Genomic DNA, 16312 nt, shown 5'->3' with positions numbered 1-16312 from the left:
TATACATAAATTTATTCTTCGCATTATGTTGGGTATAAAAGTAAGATTTCTCTTAAATAAAAGCGAAAAAATAATATTTTATTCTTTTTAGTCTGCCTTACTTATAAGTTATCAATATCAGCAATCAAAAGAATCAATAGTATCATAATAGTTAACTTAAATTAACAAATGGCACCTAATACCAGGCACAATAAAAGTTTCCAACGTGACTCAGAGCAGTTTCGATATACAGTGGCGGACAAAAGAAATTTTACAACTTTTAAAATCGCATAACTTTTTTAGAATTGATCCAAACGACATGAGTTTTTTTTTAGAATCTAGAAGGATTAGTTTGTTAAGTGAGGTGTCTCGTCGTTTTGAAAAAAATGCAACTGGTCGGAAGAGCAAAAAAAAATAGTAAATGTCGTTTTTTTTTTCAAATTTTTTGGCAGCCTGTAATGAAAATTCAAAAACCCGTTTGTAGATTTAAGTAAGTTGTATACATGCCTAAAATTTCGTCGCTTAACAAACTAATCTAGCTTCTAAAAGAGACTCATGTCGTTTGGATCAATTCTAAAAAAGTTATGCGATTTTAAAAATTGTAAACTTTCTTTCGTCCACTGTAATGGGCAGCGATCAGAAATATAATCGTTAGAACATTCGGGGCTGCAGCACAAGTCTCGTGTGTAAGTACAGTAACGCAACTCAGACGTCTTTTGGCCGCGAAAATTGGTAGGTAGGTATAATAGTCTATAATTTAGACGATGGCACCGGATTGCCGACAAACACAACAATCAATTTTATTGATCTCACACACGCGACTGGAACGTGTCGAAACGTAATCGTTGTTCCTTCTGTCCCCTCTAGGTTTTACGCGAAATAACGGCTCGGTAGCGTTTTAAATGTTACAGATATAACTAACGTCCGATATTAAGGGGGTAGGTCACCCTCAACAGCCCAAAATCAGGCCCTTCTTCAAACGCACATTCTGAAGTAATAAATGAATATAGAGATAATTTTTGTTATACTTTTTTAAGCGTCATTTCGTTGACTTTAATGCGCAAAAAGAAAATTTTGAATATATTTATAGGAAAAAAAGTTATAAATATAAATGTGAGAGCGTGTACGGGGTACACCGTTTGATTGTGTGACACGATTCCGGACAGGTGAATTACCTAAAACAGAAAGTAAAGGCATTTTTATAATCTGCAAGACAGTATCCTTCTTGTATAGGAAGCAAAATTTTGTTAAACAAATTAATACAATTTTTATGTTGATGTTTCTTATTTTTTCCTTTTTTGTAGGAAATTTTTTTTATCTTTTTTTTAAGAATTTATATTGAAAATGTGCTACCAATACATGGAGGGGAATAGTTTCCTGCAAGTCCCTGTAAATTTTCATTTAAATCGTTCGAGCGGTTTTCGAGATTTTATGTTCACCGTTTTGGAAAACGTAGTTTCTGGGAAATCGCGTTTAAAGTTGGACATCGTTATCCGATCTCATGCGCAGGCTCGTACATTTTTTACTGTAATTCCTTCATTTTTTAGAATTTCGGGGCCCGGTTGCGCTTAAAATACGTAGAAAAGATGAGGCTAGCGGAATATGCAAACATCCTAAAAACCGATTTTCGAAAATTTTGAGGGTAACCTACCCCCTTAAGTGCCGTTCGACGAACTCTCCCATGGTATGAGCCACTGAAGGTTAAGCATTTTTGGAGCAATTTTGTATATTAGGGGTCGTCCTTAAATTTAAGGACGACCCCTAATATACAAAATTACGTAAGGGTAATTTTTGGCGATTTCTTACCCCCTCCCTCCCCAAGTATAAGCATTCCTAAGACTTGATATTCCAACCCCCTCCCTCTTCCTTACGTAATATTTTTTACATTGCATTTTTTCAGTTATTAAATTTTTTTAAGGGTTTATTTAATTCTTAGTTATTTATTTTTTAATTCATTTAACTCAATTTCGTATGTGCAATGTAACATTTTTTTGGGGGTACTCATATTGAAAATTAGGTTAAAAAAAAATATTACGTAAGACGCTGACTTGTTAGAAAATGTATGAAATTCACGACTACCCCCTGTCCTAAAAGCCTTACGTAATTTAAGGGCGGCCCCTTACGTCAGTAGAGACACACCAAGCAATAGTGAGGTTTGTAGATGAAATCAGGAAAAGGGGGCCATGTGAAAGGTCTTTGGTTGTTAGCCAACTAATAGTAATACCCCGATACTAGATCACCTATAAACCCCGAATCTACATACATAGTTACACTACTGTCCAAAAGGATCCGGACACGTAGGGAGTTCAGATAAACAGCGCATTAATGCTATAATAATATAACTATGTTTTAATAAACCTAGTTTTAGTTGAATGGTTGGTTATCATAGAGCAGGGGAGGCGACCCTTTTTATCTGCGCGTGCCAAAAATTTATAAATATTATTTATCGAATTGCTGACGTCCTGGGCAGTTTTTAATAGGGGAAAAATTAGTAAAAAATTAAAAATCGCAGAATTTTATTGAGACATGTTTAAAAGTTAACATAGATTTTCATAAGAATTAACCAGAGTTGGGCATTAACTAAATAAAAAATTATTTAAATAATGGATCAAATAAAAGTTACTTCAACTTTAGATTATTTGACGAATACAGTTAATTTTTTTATTCGGCCAATAAAGTTAACCAGGGGCAACTTTATTCGACACATGATGAATAATTTTTTTGATGATTCCATTTTTGAAATTAAATCATAACTTGATATACACATTGTCGTATAGTAGAAGCTGGTCAAAAGTATTTTCGTAGGTGTATCTAAAATTTCGTACGCGCCCCCTCTGGCACGTATGCTATAAGTTCGCCACCCCTGTCATAGAGGAACTAGAGTGCATAACTATATAAAATATTCACCACCAAATGACATAAAAGCGGTAAATACACGTTTCCTCTACATATCCGTCTATTGCTTATATCAATCGCGGTAGTCTGACAAGTTTTTGCAAAGTTTCCTTTTAAATTTCTTCCGCAATTGTTTTCAATTTCCAAAGCTATTTTTTTCACGGTTCTGACGTTTCTACCCAATTTTTATCAACATTATTGTTTAATAAATATTGCTTATTTTATTCAATAGTAGCATAATATTTGTAAAATAACATGATAAATCGATAAAGAAAAATATATTTATAAGATATATCAGAGATATCCGCAAAGACATAAGTGTCCAGATACTTTTAGACAATATTGTATCTTAATCTTAATATATAAAGCAGAAAGCTTCTATGTTTGTTGTGTGTTTGTTTGTCGCCTAAAAACTTTCGAAAGGTAAACTCTGGGATCACGAAATGTGTCCCAGCTCATTATGCCTAGCTAATCCAGATGAATGTGACTATTTTCACAAAAATAAAATAAATAAAATTTTTTTATAAAATAAGAATCTAAATTTCGTGCGAAGTCGAGTAGTAAAGCTAGTATCTGAATATCCCTACAGTGTAGGGATATTCAGTAGTGCCTACAGCAGGCGTGTCCAACTAGCGGCTCGCGAGCCGCAGTGGCTCCTTCCCCTCTTCGCCTGCTCCGTAGGGCCGTAGGAGAACGGCCCCCTCCACGCGCACTTCACTCTGATGAATTTCTCCTCCGGGTGCCGCACTCCCTCCCTGCCGAGTCTCGTGCAACGCCTGGAGATAAATAAGTGGGGGAACCGGCGGGGGAACTTAGCAGCAAATCAAGCTTCGAAAATGCTTAGTAAATTAATAATTTTTAAGCCTTTAGTCTGCTGAGAATATAGAAAGAGAAATTAGTGAATAATTAAAAAAAAAAAAAGTAATATCCGCACCGGGATTTGAAGTCTTGATTTTTCGCTTGCGCGCCAAGCGCTTCGATGTCGGGAAAACGAATTCTCGCCGGAGAGCGGTGGCCAGGGAGCGCGTACGGCACACGGATGGAGGGATGGGTATGCTTGTGTGGTGCGACACGGACGCTAGGAGGGGGTACGCTTGGTCGTGGAGTGGTGGTAGCGGCCGTGGGACAAAACCTACCGGTCTGGCATCACTGCAGGGGCCCGACTCGTGCGGCTCTCGGAGTGGGGAAATTCGACACTCCTGGCCCACAGTATTGGACCTACAGAGAACTCTTCCATTTAGGCGTATTCAGCTTGTTTAAAGAACCGAGTACTCGACAAGCATGTACAAAATCTTTACCTATATGAAACTTCAGAATAAGATAATTTTCACGTGAAAAAATAATGCTTCTAACGGGTTTATTCAAAATGAACTTCATTTGATACAGCCTGTATATTAATTTTGTATAAGGTGCATAAGTTGAATTTTTACTTAAGGAGGATTTTGAACAAATCAGTTAGAAGCATTATTTTATCACGTGAAAATTATCGTATTCTGAACTTTCATATAGGTAAAGAGTTTTGTACATGCTTGTCGAGTACTCGGATGTTTAAAAACGCTGAATACGTATATCAACTTATCAAACACCGCATTACCCGAAATAATCGAGCTACCCGACACAGTCGGACTACCGTGGGCCCGCCTGTCCCGGGCCCCCGTCCGAGCGCGCCCGACTTCACCCGACCCGACCCGACCGCTCGGGTACCCGACACATTCGATTACCCGCGCATCCCTACCATACACCAATATCCAGTAGCGCACTGAGGATTTAAATTTGGGGAGAGCCGAGTTGAACGAATAAAAATATTTTTACTGTAAATTCAATATTATTCATTAGGAGATTATAAAATTTATTTAAAGAATAAAATTCAGTTGTTTTTCTTTTCACAAAACTGTTGAATTACTTCTGTCGTAATTACATTAATCTCCTTCTTCCTGTTTCTTTAAGAGAAACCAAACACTCAACCTTCACATTGAAATCATGTTTGCTACATCGTGTAACGTGTCTTACACGTTACAAACCAAAGAGAATAAAAGGCTTTTGATAAGTTAAATGAGTATGATGAAGAATATATTATGAAGAATATGATGGCAATAATGACTCGTGAGCATTCTCTGTTATTCCTGGGGATAAATGAGATCCTCATAAAGATAGGCCTCGTTAAACCGTACAAAGTTTTCCTGTAACATTTCTTTCTGTTTTCACTTTATAAGGAGGCTCGACCCACTTTCTGTAACCCCCCTGTGTAAAGTAAATGGCCCCATTACTGGTCATATAGGAATATGATGGTTTAAAAATAAGTATAATTTATTGATACCCACATAAAAATGTTCAGGTATGGATTATCGAGGACATTGGTCTTTCTTGATCTTTTATTATCCGCAACCATGGTTCAGGGACTGTCTGTTGACATTTTGACCCTTTCGAGTGTGCGGAATGCACGTGACCCGGCGGGGTCATCGTTTCCTGCAGTGCTGTGGTGTAGCCGAGGTTTTTCACGAAAAACTGATATTCATTTGAAGGCACTCATGTCCGCAGCATTTTCTTACCGCAATTTCATAGTATAAAAAGGGTCAGAAATGCATAATCGAGGGCCCCGGGTCTAGTTCAATACGTTTAGAAGACAGAGGTGGGGACGGATTTAGGATTTTCGGGAGGGGGGCGCAGGGGCGAATTCAAGATTTTCTTGAGGGGGAGGAGGTTTGAGAAATAAAACAGGGAACTTTCCGAAATTTTCCAGCTCAATGAAAAAGTGTTTTTTTCTTTTAGTATCAATTTATCATATTTCCCCTCATATTGCTAAGTTAAAATAAGTATTTTGCAAATTTAAATAAGTATTTTTCCCTTGAGGGAGGGGCGCCCTCCCCTCTAAGTCCGTCACTGGACAGAGGCTTAGCAACATCGGGTTCCATTCCCTTTTGAACAGTTTCCCGTCGCTATATTTAATTATAAACGATTATTTTTTTTAAAATATAATTTTTGACAGTGAGTGAAATTTTTTGTAGGTATTTGTTGAATAACAGAAGCCTTTCGTTTTATAAAAAAATTGTTAATTATATGGGTGATTTAAAAACAGTTTATAAGCTTGATACTAAATTCAAACACGCAGGTGTTACCTACTTCTTACCGCTTTTTCAAAACGATTTTTTTATATAGATCGAAATTATAGGTATGTCACAAAGGTCAGAAAAATATAAATTAAACATGCTACCAAAAGCTGGTCTGGCCTTGGGAGATCAACAAAAGCGAAAGAGAGGAAATAAGAAAATTGAGAGAAAGAGAATGACAAAACCGTCTGTTCAAAATTAATTATCTTTATTATATAAAAATACACTGTTTTAAATGAATGATAATGCTAATGAACTCATAGTAGTGCTTAATTATGCTAATTAACCATTACATTTATAATAATTTGTTTGATTAGAAGGTTTAAACAAGTAAGTAAAGCAATAATAATTTTCATAACGATTACAACAAGCGAACACTGGTTTCTTGTATACCTTGACCAGCCAGCCAGTCTAAACATGTCACTGCGATGACTGATGGACACTGTATCGCTGGTGAAGATATGAAAAGCAATGGTGTTCGCTCGTTGCACTCATTCTGAAAGTTATTATTGTTTGAATAATTTCTTTCAACCTTCTTATCGACAGAATCATCATAAATGTAATGGTTAATAATTAGCATAATTACCCACTGTTATCATTTCATTAGTATTCGCATTTATTACCATTAATTTCTTAAAACTATTATCTATTCCTAATTTATTGTCATTCATTTATTGCAGTGTATTTTTATATAATAAAGATAATTAATTTTGAACACACGGTTTTGTCATTCTCTTTCCCTCACTCCTCTTCAATCCTCTCCTCTGCCTTGGTTGATCTCTCAAGCTCAGACCAGCTATTGGTAGCATCTCTAATTTAGATTTTTCTAACCTTTGTCTGATACTTTCGATCTATATAAAAAAATCTGTGCGATTCCTCCGTCGTCAGTTGAATAGTGTTCCTCAGCTCGTAACAACCACATTGCACAGAAAAGTGTATTAATGCCTGTCGATACCTTTTTTAACACTCAGTCAAGTTATCAAATGAACAAATTTTAGCTACAATTAAGGGTCGAGCCGGGTAAGCATAGGGAAAACGGCCCCGGCACTGAGGGCCAAAAAAAAACACTGACAACGGGAGGACACCTTGTGGTAGGCACCGATTTTGATGAGCTTTGGCACGCTGGATCTATGTCGGAAATAAGGAAATAGGTGTCCGAACGTTTCTGCCAATTTTATTGGCCTTAATAATAGAGATATTTACATGGATATTATTAAAAATTTCCTAGTGGCGGTGGGGTTTTAGTGGGTAAAAATCCCACACTACCCTGGCGCCCGCGGGAGATTTCCTTCTGAAGGAGTCGGGGTTCCTTTAGAGAAGATGTATCCACGTTAAAAAAAAAAAATAAAATAAAATAAATAAATAAATAAATAACTAAATAAATAATATAGTAATATAGTAATATAGTAATATAGTAATATAGTAATATAGTAATATAGTAATATAGTAATATAGTAATATAATAATATAGTAATATAATAATATAGTAATATAATAATATAGTAATATAATAATATAATAATATAATAATATAATAATATAATAATATAATAATATAATAATATAATAATATAATAATATAATAATATAATAATATAATAATATAATAATATAATAATATAATAATATAATAATATAATAATATAATAATATAATAATATAATAATATAATAATATAATAATATAATAATATAATAATATAATAATATAATAATAATGAAATTATAAATAATAAATTTTATTTTATAAATTATTTTTTTTATAATTATTTTTTAACTTGGAGAAATCTTCAAAAGGCACCCCGACGCCTCCAGAAGGGAATCTCCCACGGACGCCAGGGTACTTGTGGGATTTTTACCCACTAAAACCCCACGGCCACTATGAAATTTTAATAATTTCCATGTAAATATCTCTATTATTAAGGCCAATAAAATTGGCAGAAACGCTCGGACACCTATTTCCTTATTTTCGACATAGATCCATCGTGCCAAGGCTCATCAAAATCGGTGTCTACCACATGATGTCCTCCCCTTGTGAGTGAAATTTCAGATCTCTATCCCCTCTCGTTAGGATGATACGAGGATAACAACCCTAAACTTTACCATTTTTTTTCTCAACAACTACTTAAGATATTTAAATGATTCAAAATGCACGTAGCAGATAATTTTTAGCTCTACTACATATATTTTTTTCGAAATTGGTGCTGGAGCCGTTTTCCCTGTACTTAACCGGCTAGACCCTTACTCTTTATTAGTACAGCGGCAGGAGAAGTAGCTTCTCTAAGACACCCTGTATAACCCCTCAAAGATCAATCTGCCGTAATAACAGTCGGTAATGATTCCGTTTCATCACTGTTGTAATGACACGCGCTAAGAAATGCCCGTGTCTCCATTAGCGTAAGGGGAAGAGGATGAATAATTGAGCAGCATGGAAATGCAAACTGCGGGGATTAGAGTCGAGAACAATTCCTCATGCTCAGTCGCTGTGCTCCTGCGGAGTTCAGCGGCAGTTTCTCCGAGGATAATAACCCGAATGCGAGACACGGTTATTTTATTACGAAATCACTGTAATGGACGAGTCTACTGTTTCCGTTTTGCACGAATGTAAAGCCTGCCTAATGCAGTATTATCCTCTCCTTATTAGGACACTTTTGCTTCCTGACAGGTATCTTTATGAATAAAAATTTAACCCTTTTGCAGCGTGTAATAGCAACGCTGTCGTTTGTAATTATTTCGTGGGTTCAATGAGACAGGTAGATCAGATGTAACTGCAACACTGTTGAGGTGGTAGTTTCATCTTTTACAGGGTTAGACCACCTTCGCCAGGTCAAGAAATACCGCAGCTTTCGGAATTTATTTCTAAGTGATAAAAACACTTTTTGGGATTCAAATTTTTCATAAAGATAGAGGCGTCTTTGAACCATATATACATTTCTTTTCAAAGTTTCCTTGAAATTGTTTCTCATGAACAGGTTCCTGGAACAAAATTTTAACAATAGAATATTAAATGAGATTAAGTTGTCTACCGAACGACGTTCAATTTTTTCGACTGGTTGAAAAATAACAATATAGCTACACTTTGAAGCAAACAAATTTTTGTCGCGCGTAAAAGTGGAAATTTATTACCCGACTGCGGCACGCAAAGGAGGGTATTGTGTTTATCAGGCTATGTATGTATGTCCATGTTACGCTCTAGAGTCTGTACGGATACACCGATTTGGGCAAATGAGGTGTCTTTAGAATTGTCTTGACGTTCCGAATGTTATAGGATATAAAAAAATAAAAAAACATTAAAAAAAAATTAAATAAAAATTTAAAAAATTTAGAAACCCGACTGCTTAAAAAACATTAAAAAAATTAAATTAATAAAAAAAATATTAAAAAAGTTAAATTAATAAAAAAAATATTAAAAAAATTAAATTAATAAAAAAAATATTAAAAAAATTAAATTAGTAAGAAAATTAAATTAAAAATTAATTTTTTTAATGTTTTTTTATTTACGCATAAGTTAGGTAAAAATTAAAATATCAAAGAAATTGTGTACTTTAGGTTTTCATTTTTGAAATATTTTGCTGGGAGCATGATTTTGAATAACTTTTTCCTGTACATGTTATCACCGATCGGCTTCAGTTATCAAAATTAGTTTCTTCAGCGTTCCTTTAAAGATTGTGCTTTCAAAAATGTACCTTTCAAACGTTACGTCAGAATTTAAAGAATAATTGACGAAAATGTGAGCGTTTTTCTCAAAGTGATATTTGAACCATGATATCGCAAAAGCTAATTAATTGACCAACTCAAATTTTGGGTTGCGTGTGAACAACTCTTTTAGGGTCGTACCAGATTTAACTGTATAATATGTTCAGGTTTTTTTGTCGCACAAAGCAGTTTCAGAAATACCAATAAAAGTCACTGTTTTTTTTTCAAAGTGTCTATTTTGTTGCTTTTAGATTTTATTCTCCAAAAATGGAGAATGGGTTCTCCAAAATGATGTGTTCACCTTGTGATAAGTGATGTATTAAATCGCGAGATTGATCTACATGTGGCTTCAAATTTTTTTCGGGGTCCATTGTGACCCATAAAATAATTGCCTTTATGCACTTCAAAGAATAAACTTTTATACTATATTTTGATCCTGTTATGGTATGAAATTCCTTTTTTTATTTTTACTTAAAGAATGGATACTAATAATACTATATAACATAAGTAGTTTGATATACAGGGTGATTTAAAAAAAAACTGGGACAAGTTATTATAGCTGTTTCCTACGAGAAAGTAAAAAATGTTGATTAAGCAGAAGTTCGACTGTCATAATGAAGAATAATGAAACATTTCGTACTCAATAATCGTATTTTTCTACTTTTATATTCAAAATAAATTTTTTTTAAAAAAATTAAAATCGACTTAAAAAAAAATAAAAATGCACTGAGAAGTGAAAAGTAAGTTTTTTCCTTATTTAATCTAGTATGTCGGCGCCAGATTTGCACAGTGCAAATGATGAAGCGCCAGATCATAGATTAAATAAGGAAAAACTTATTCTTCAGTGCATTTTTATTTTTTTAAACCCGGTCTTAATTTTTCAAATTTATTTTTTCTTTTTTTTTAATTATTTAAATAGTATAACTAAATTTATTTTCAAAAATATGGACAGGCCTACAAAAGAAGCTGCTCGCAAAAAAAAAGAACCGTTTGCTAGAAAATGAAGATTCCAATACTAATGAAAGAGATTTCTTATTTTTGGTGTAACTTCAAAACTACTGAACCGATTTTGACAATTCTTTCTCCACGACCTAAGTTGATCGCAGCCAAACTAAATGCAACAAGTTTCGCGAAAATCGGTCCAGTAGTTACGGAGAAATTCGCGGACAAACATAATACATTCTAACACACATAGTACATACACATCGAACTGAGCACCTCTTTCTTTTTGAAGTCGGTTAATAATAAGAGCCGACTTATATAAAGGAAAACAGTGATTCCGTTTAAAAAAAATTGCATGTCGCACATCCACCATTACAGCCCCCAAAAATTGACATCATAATAATTAAGATAGTTCTCGTTGTGACACTCAACGTTTTCCTCTGTCAATTTTTTGTGTATCAAACTTGCTCCAATTTCTAGAATCAACCTATATGTATAGGCTGGGCCCAAGGAGACCCAGTATCCGCCAGGTTGAAATCATTTCGGACCTGCGTCTTAACCCTTAACTGGTATACTGTTTTTGGCAAACGTAACTGTTATCTTGGGGTCGTGGCAGACCCCAAATAAAAAAGGACACAGAAATGTGTAAAGTCGACACTAGAGCAACCACTATGAATATTTTCATCTTAGGTAATGTAGAAAATAATAGAAGCGTAGAAAGTTAAACTATTATTTTAAAATTAATTAAAAATTCAGTTTACCAACTTCGACAACCGAAAATTGTACATCGAACTTTGGGTGCTTGGGGTGACGAGCGACCCCAGGATACCAGTTAAGGGTTAAACTTATAAACATTCTTTGGCAGAACTAAAAATGCCCCTTTTGACATTAGTTAACCACATCGCTCACGTGGCTACATATAGCGACATTGTACGTTTCCATTGCACCGAGGAGGACACGTGGCCACTCCATGCCTCGCCAGGTGCAATTCCTATCGACTGTTCCGTGACTTGCTGCACTTTCTCCTTTCTCCTGTTACAATCAATGCTCCGCGTCTATGTACATGTAAATGTTGGATCAATCTCTCGAACGATCAGAAAGTCTCGATTTTCAATTACCACGTAATTTCACTGAGCAGTCTTTTTCACGGCGACTTGTTAAACATTTTCTTAACACTTCAAGATAAATTTACCTTAGGGGTTCACTGTGTGTTAGAATGTGTGTTAGAATGTATTATGTTTGTCCGCGAATTTCTCCGTAACTACTGGACCGATTTTCGCGAAACTTGTTGCATTTAGTTTGGCTGCGATCAACTTAGGTCGTGGAGGAAGAATTGTCAAAATCGGTTCAGTAGTTTTGAAGTTACGCCAAAAATAAGAAATCTCTTTCATTAGTATTGGAATCTTCATTTTCTAGCAAACGGTTCTTTTTTTGCGAGCAGCTTCTTTTGTAGGTAAATCACAGCAAATCAGTATGCACAGTTTTCCAGAAACTGAATTTAAAATTTTTCTTCAATCATAGAAAAAAATATAATTTTAAAATTTAATTTAAATTAATTAATTAATTACATCTGCTAATTAAATTCACTAGAAATAATTGTTACGTTAACAATATTTGGATAATATATTAACACGAATTGTCCAGTAAAAAATTGCTTCGAATTTGAATAAATTTCTAATAAATTTAGTTTATTTAACATTTTTCAACGTAAAGCAAACACCGACATTTTTTAGTTAGTATTTATTTCTGGTGTACCCACGATCTTGTCTCCTTTCTTTTATGGTTTTAATGGTGTTTGGCGAACACTACAATTTCGTTAATTACGAATTTCATTTATCAATTAGGTATCAGTTAAATCCGATTCCAAAATTCGCCATTAACTATTTCTATCGCGTTTTGCTACTTCAGTGACCGTTTTAAATTTACGAGCCGAAGAACGTGATCGAAAAAAAATTTCATTGCGGTATTTTCATTTAGCATCGTCATTGCAAAGCACACGAATGGTTCGATAGCAAAAACGCATGTTTCAAAATCGTGTTTCACGGAATGACTCGGCGCCAGACGAGGCATTTTGTCGAGGAAGGAGCAAAATCATGTCTACTCTTTTTTTTTTCAATGCAAATAAGTAAGTGTAAATAAATGAACAAGACACGCGAGCAGATGGAACAAGTAATGAAGGACGCATCAGCATAATGTTACAGTGGAAGCCTGATTATGTGAACATCTTTCCAACCGAACTGTGATTATTCGAACAATTATATTCAATGACATATATAATTGGAACCAGTCGAAAGAAAATTCAACCAAAAGAATTTTATCCCTGAGCCTCAATCATATCAATCTCCCACGCCATCGTAGCTTCGACGAAATAAGTCACTGGTTACAAAATTTTATTCCAAGTTAATAAATTTTAATCAAACTGTTGATTTTAATGTAATTTTTAATTGGGCACTCTAGCGTAACTGCAACGTTTTTCTTCGCGAATTTATTTAACAAAAACTATAAGCTTATACTATCTGGCGTTTTGCTGGCATATTATGGTATGTTCGAGGTAATACTCAGAATTTTTTTGAACTTTTTTATCGCACATAAACATAGATATAGTCGGTAACGCAAAATTCTTCGAAAAAAATTCTTTTCCCACGGGCGTTGGTGTGGGAACTATTCTAGTCATCCAAAATGGAAAAACTAAGGTTTGTTTTCTGTATTATGTTTGTCGTTATGGTTGGAACCACGGAGGCCGCTTAATAATAAAAATTTGCAGAATGACAGCATTTTGAAAAACATGTTCGATTTTGGCTGATAAATTTAGCTGTTTTCGTTCTGTAGACTTAATTTTATACAAGATAGCAACTCGTCCGAGGTTCCAACCATAGCGACAGATATAATAAAGAAAATGAACCTTGGTTTTTCCATTTTGGATGACTAGAACAGTTTCCACACCAACGCCTGTCGGAAAAGAATTTTTTTAAGGAGCTTGTGTCACAGACTATATGTGCGATAAAAAAGTTCAAAAAAATTCTGAGTATTACTTCGAACATACCTTAATATGCAGGCAAAACGCCAGATAGTGTACACTTATAGTTTTTGTTAAATAAATTCCCGAAGATGGCGTTGAAAAACGGGCAGTTACACTAGAGTCCCCCCTTAAGGGGAGGTTCTGGTCTAGAGCCCCAAAAAATAGGTGATATTTAGGAATTAATTAAAGGAAAACTACTATATATAATTTAATGGGACTTTTTGCGTTATATTAAGGATGTCTTGAACTATAGAAATATATTTTTTGTTTTATAATTAATCAGTGCAAACAGCCCTGGGGAGTCGTTAAAGTTAAGGCGTCAAAAAATTGATCCAAATCGGTGGGACCTGTATCTCTAAAAGTTATTATCCGATTCGACTGAAACCTTTTTTATTTTGAAGATTATTCTTTTTTCTAGGGGGGGGGGGAACTAAAAAAAATTACAAAAATTACATTTTTTTTAGAAAATAACGACACTTCACGTTTGAAATCACTTTTCCCTGTATTTTTCGTCCTTTCAACGCCTTTAAAAATTATAAATTTTCAACTTTTTGTAATTTTTTTTAGTCCCCCCCCCCCCTAGCCAAAAGAATAATCTTCAAAATAAATCAAGTTTCAGTCGAATCGGATAATAACTTTTGAAGATACAGGTCCCACCGTTTTGAGAGCACTGTTTCGAGAAAAACGCATTTGAAGTTTTACGTGAGCGCCGAGTAGCCGGTTGTGACCCATGTATTTGCCGCGACTCAAATGCCTACAACTTGGGGAATTTTACGAATTTCAACAAATCCTTTTAAACCCGTATTCCTAAAAGATTGAACATTCGAAAAATGATATAAAAAAAATCGACATTTAGACCAGAACCTCCCCTTAAAGTTTTACGTGAGCGCCGAGTAGCCGGTTGTGACCCATGTATTTGCCGCGACTCAAATGCCTATAACTTCGGGAATTTTACGAATTTCAACAAATCCTTTCAAACCCGTTTTCCTAAAAGGTTGAACATTCGAAAAATGAAATAAAAGAAAAATCGACATTTAGACCAGAACCTCCCCTTAAATCCACAGTCACTAAAGAGTCCATAGAAGGTGTCTGATTATTATGTATCGAATAGTAACGCCTCGATATTGTGACCTGCCAATTTCGAATCTATTTATTTAGTTATCGCTATTTCCACAGAATTTTCGCTGTAAAATGGAGGGGCCCAACACCTCCCACTTTTCCATCTTTTGTCTGCGCACTGGACGCCTCACTGTTGCTCTGCATCCCTATACACCGCGCAAGATTTCAACTCTGGTCTCCTTGGTTTTCCTCTGGGCATGTTACCTAAATTCTATGAAACGAAATTTATGGGAAAAGTTGAAAGTGTGACGACAGAAACCTCTTTGCTTCCTTAATCCTTTGTGATCGCACGGGGTGTGTCGCATCCCAGGCAATTCTTTTTCCTTTGCCAGTATCTCCGTAAATTTTCAGACCTTAATATTACAATAATTTAAAAATTTGATGAAGTTTAAAAAAATAAATTTTTTTTTGCCACAACTATTCTTTCAACTGCAAATTACATCCTATCAAAATTTACGTTTCTAGAAAAAGGAAAATGGTAACTCAAAAATAGGGGTTAGTAAATAGACGAAGGGTTAATAAATTGGTGACTACCAGCAGGTGGTAATCCAGTTATTTTTCCATTCAAAAATATTCGACAAGCTGTAATACACCCCCTCCAAAATACGAAATAATAATTGTCTTGTAAAACATTAGGTAAATCAATTAGAAATATAATTGACACGAAGAGCACAAGGTGGAATATAATATTTCTAACAAACAATTTTTTATCTATTTACGAATATTCAAATTCACTTCCCAAAGGGGTTGAAAATTACAGCATACATATCAGATGAAAAATAATAATTTTTTGTTAAAACAAGTGCCACGATTTTCGTGTTAAAATGCAGTCGAACGCAGCCTGCTCATCATTTATTCCGGATAATCGAGTTTCCAGCGCACATGTTGAAAATTGAAAGAAAAAAAAAACAGCAACGTTATTGTTTGGGTGTACATAAATGTAATCAATAAACCGAGGCGGAACTGGTATACGTGGCCTTCGTACGTGTACACAGAGTGTCTCACTTTAATCTGTGGTCAGATATACAGTACCATGTATACATGTAGAAAAGTACATTGGATCGAATACATTGAACGCATTTTCCAAGACGTAGGTACTACGTGTTGCTTGATTTTAAAAATATCGCAACGTGTAGAAATGGATGTACAGTTACTCACAAAAGTATCCGACCACCCTATACGCATAACATATTTTACTCATTTAAGTAATCTTAAATTCAGAACTGCTCGTTATAATTTCCAGTGGTGTAAACCTTGATTAATATATTTTTATTTAGTTAGTGCTATCTGCCAAAAAAATGCTGAAATGAATTTTGCTAAAAGAATGGAATAAGGTAAGGCCGAATTTCACAGAAAATTAGTTGAATTTATGAACAATAGATTGGAGCTTATAATAAAATCACAGAAATATTAGAAGAATATTAACTTACTTAAATTAAGTTTGTATAAATTGAATGTCGAATTTGGGCGAATATTTTTTGCACGCTCTTTGCTAAATACATAGTTCCGCTGGTGATAATACTTTTTTAAATAAACTCTGTTTAAATTTTCAATTA

General features: G+C 34.5%; 1 protein-coding gene across 2 annotated transcripts in view; it reads left to right on the top strand.

Annotated features, from left to right (window-relative positions):
- Positions 1–16312, top strand: part of LOC143377189 (E3 ubiquitin-protein ligase AMFR) — a 49643-nt gene that overhangs the window by 15844 nt on the left and 17487 nt on the right. The window lies entirely within an intron of this gene.

The sequence above is a fragment of the Andrena cerasifolii genome, chromosome 15 (genome assembly GCF_050908995.1).
Source record: "Andrena cerasifolii isolate SP2316 chromosome 15, iyAndCera1_principal, whole genome shotgun sequence".
NCBI classification, from domain to species: Eukaryota; Metazoa; Arthropoda; class Insecta; order Hymenoptera; family Andrenidae; genus Andrena; species Andrena cerasifolii.
This window is presented reverse-complemented; position numbering and strand designations above follow the sequence as displayed.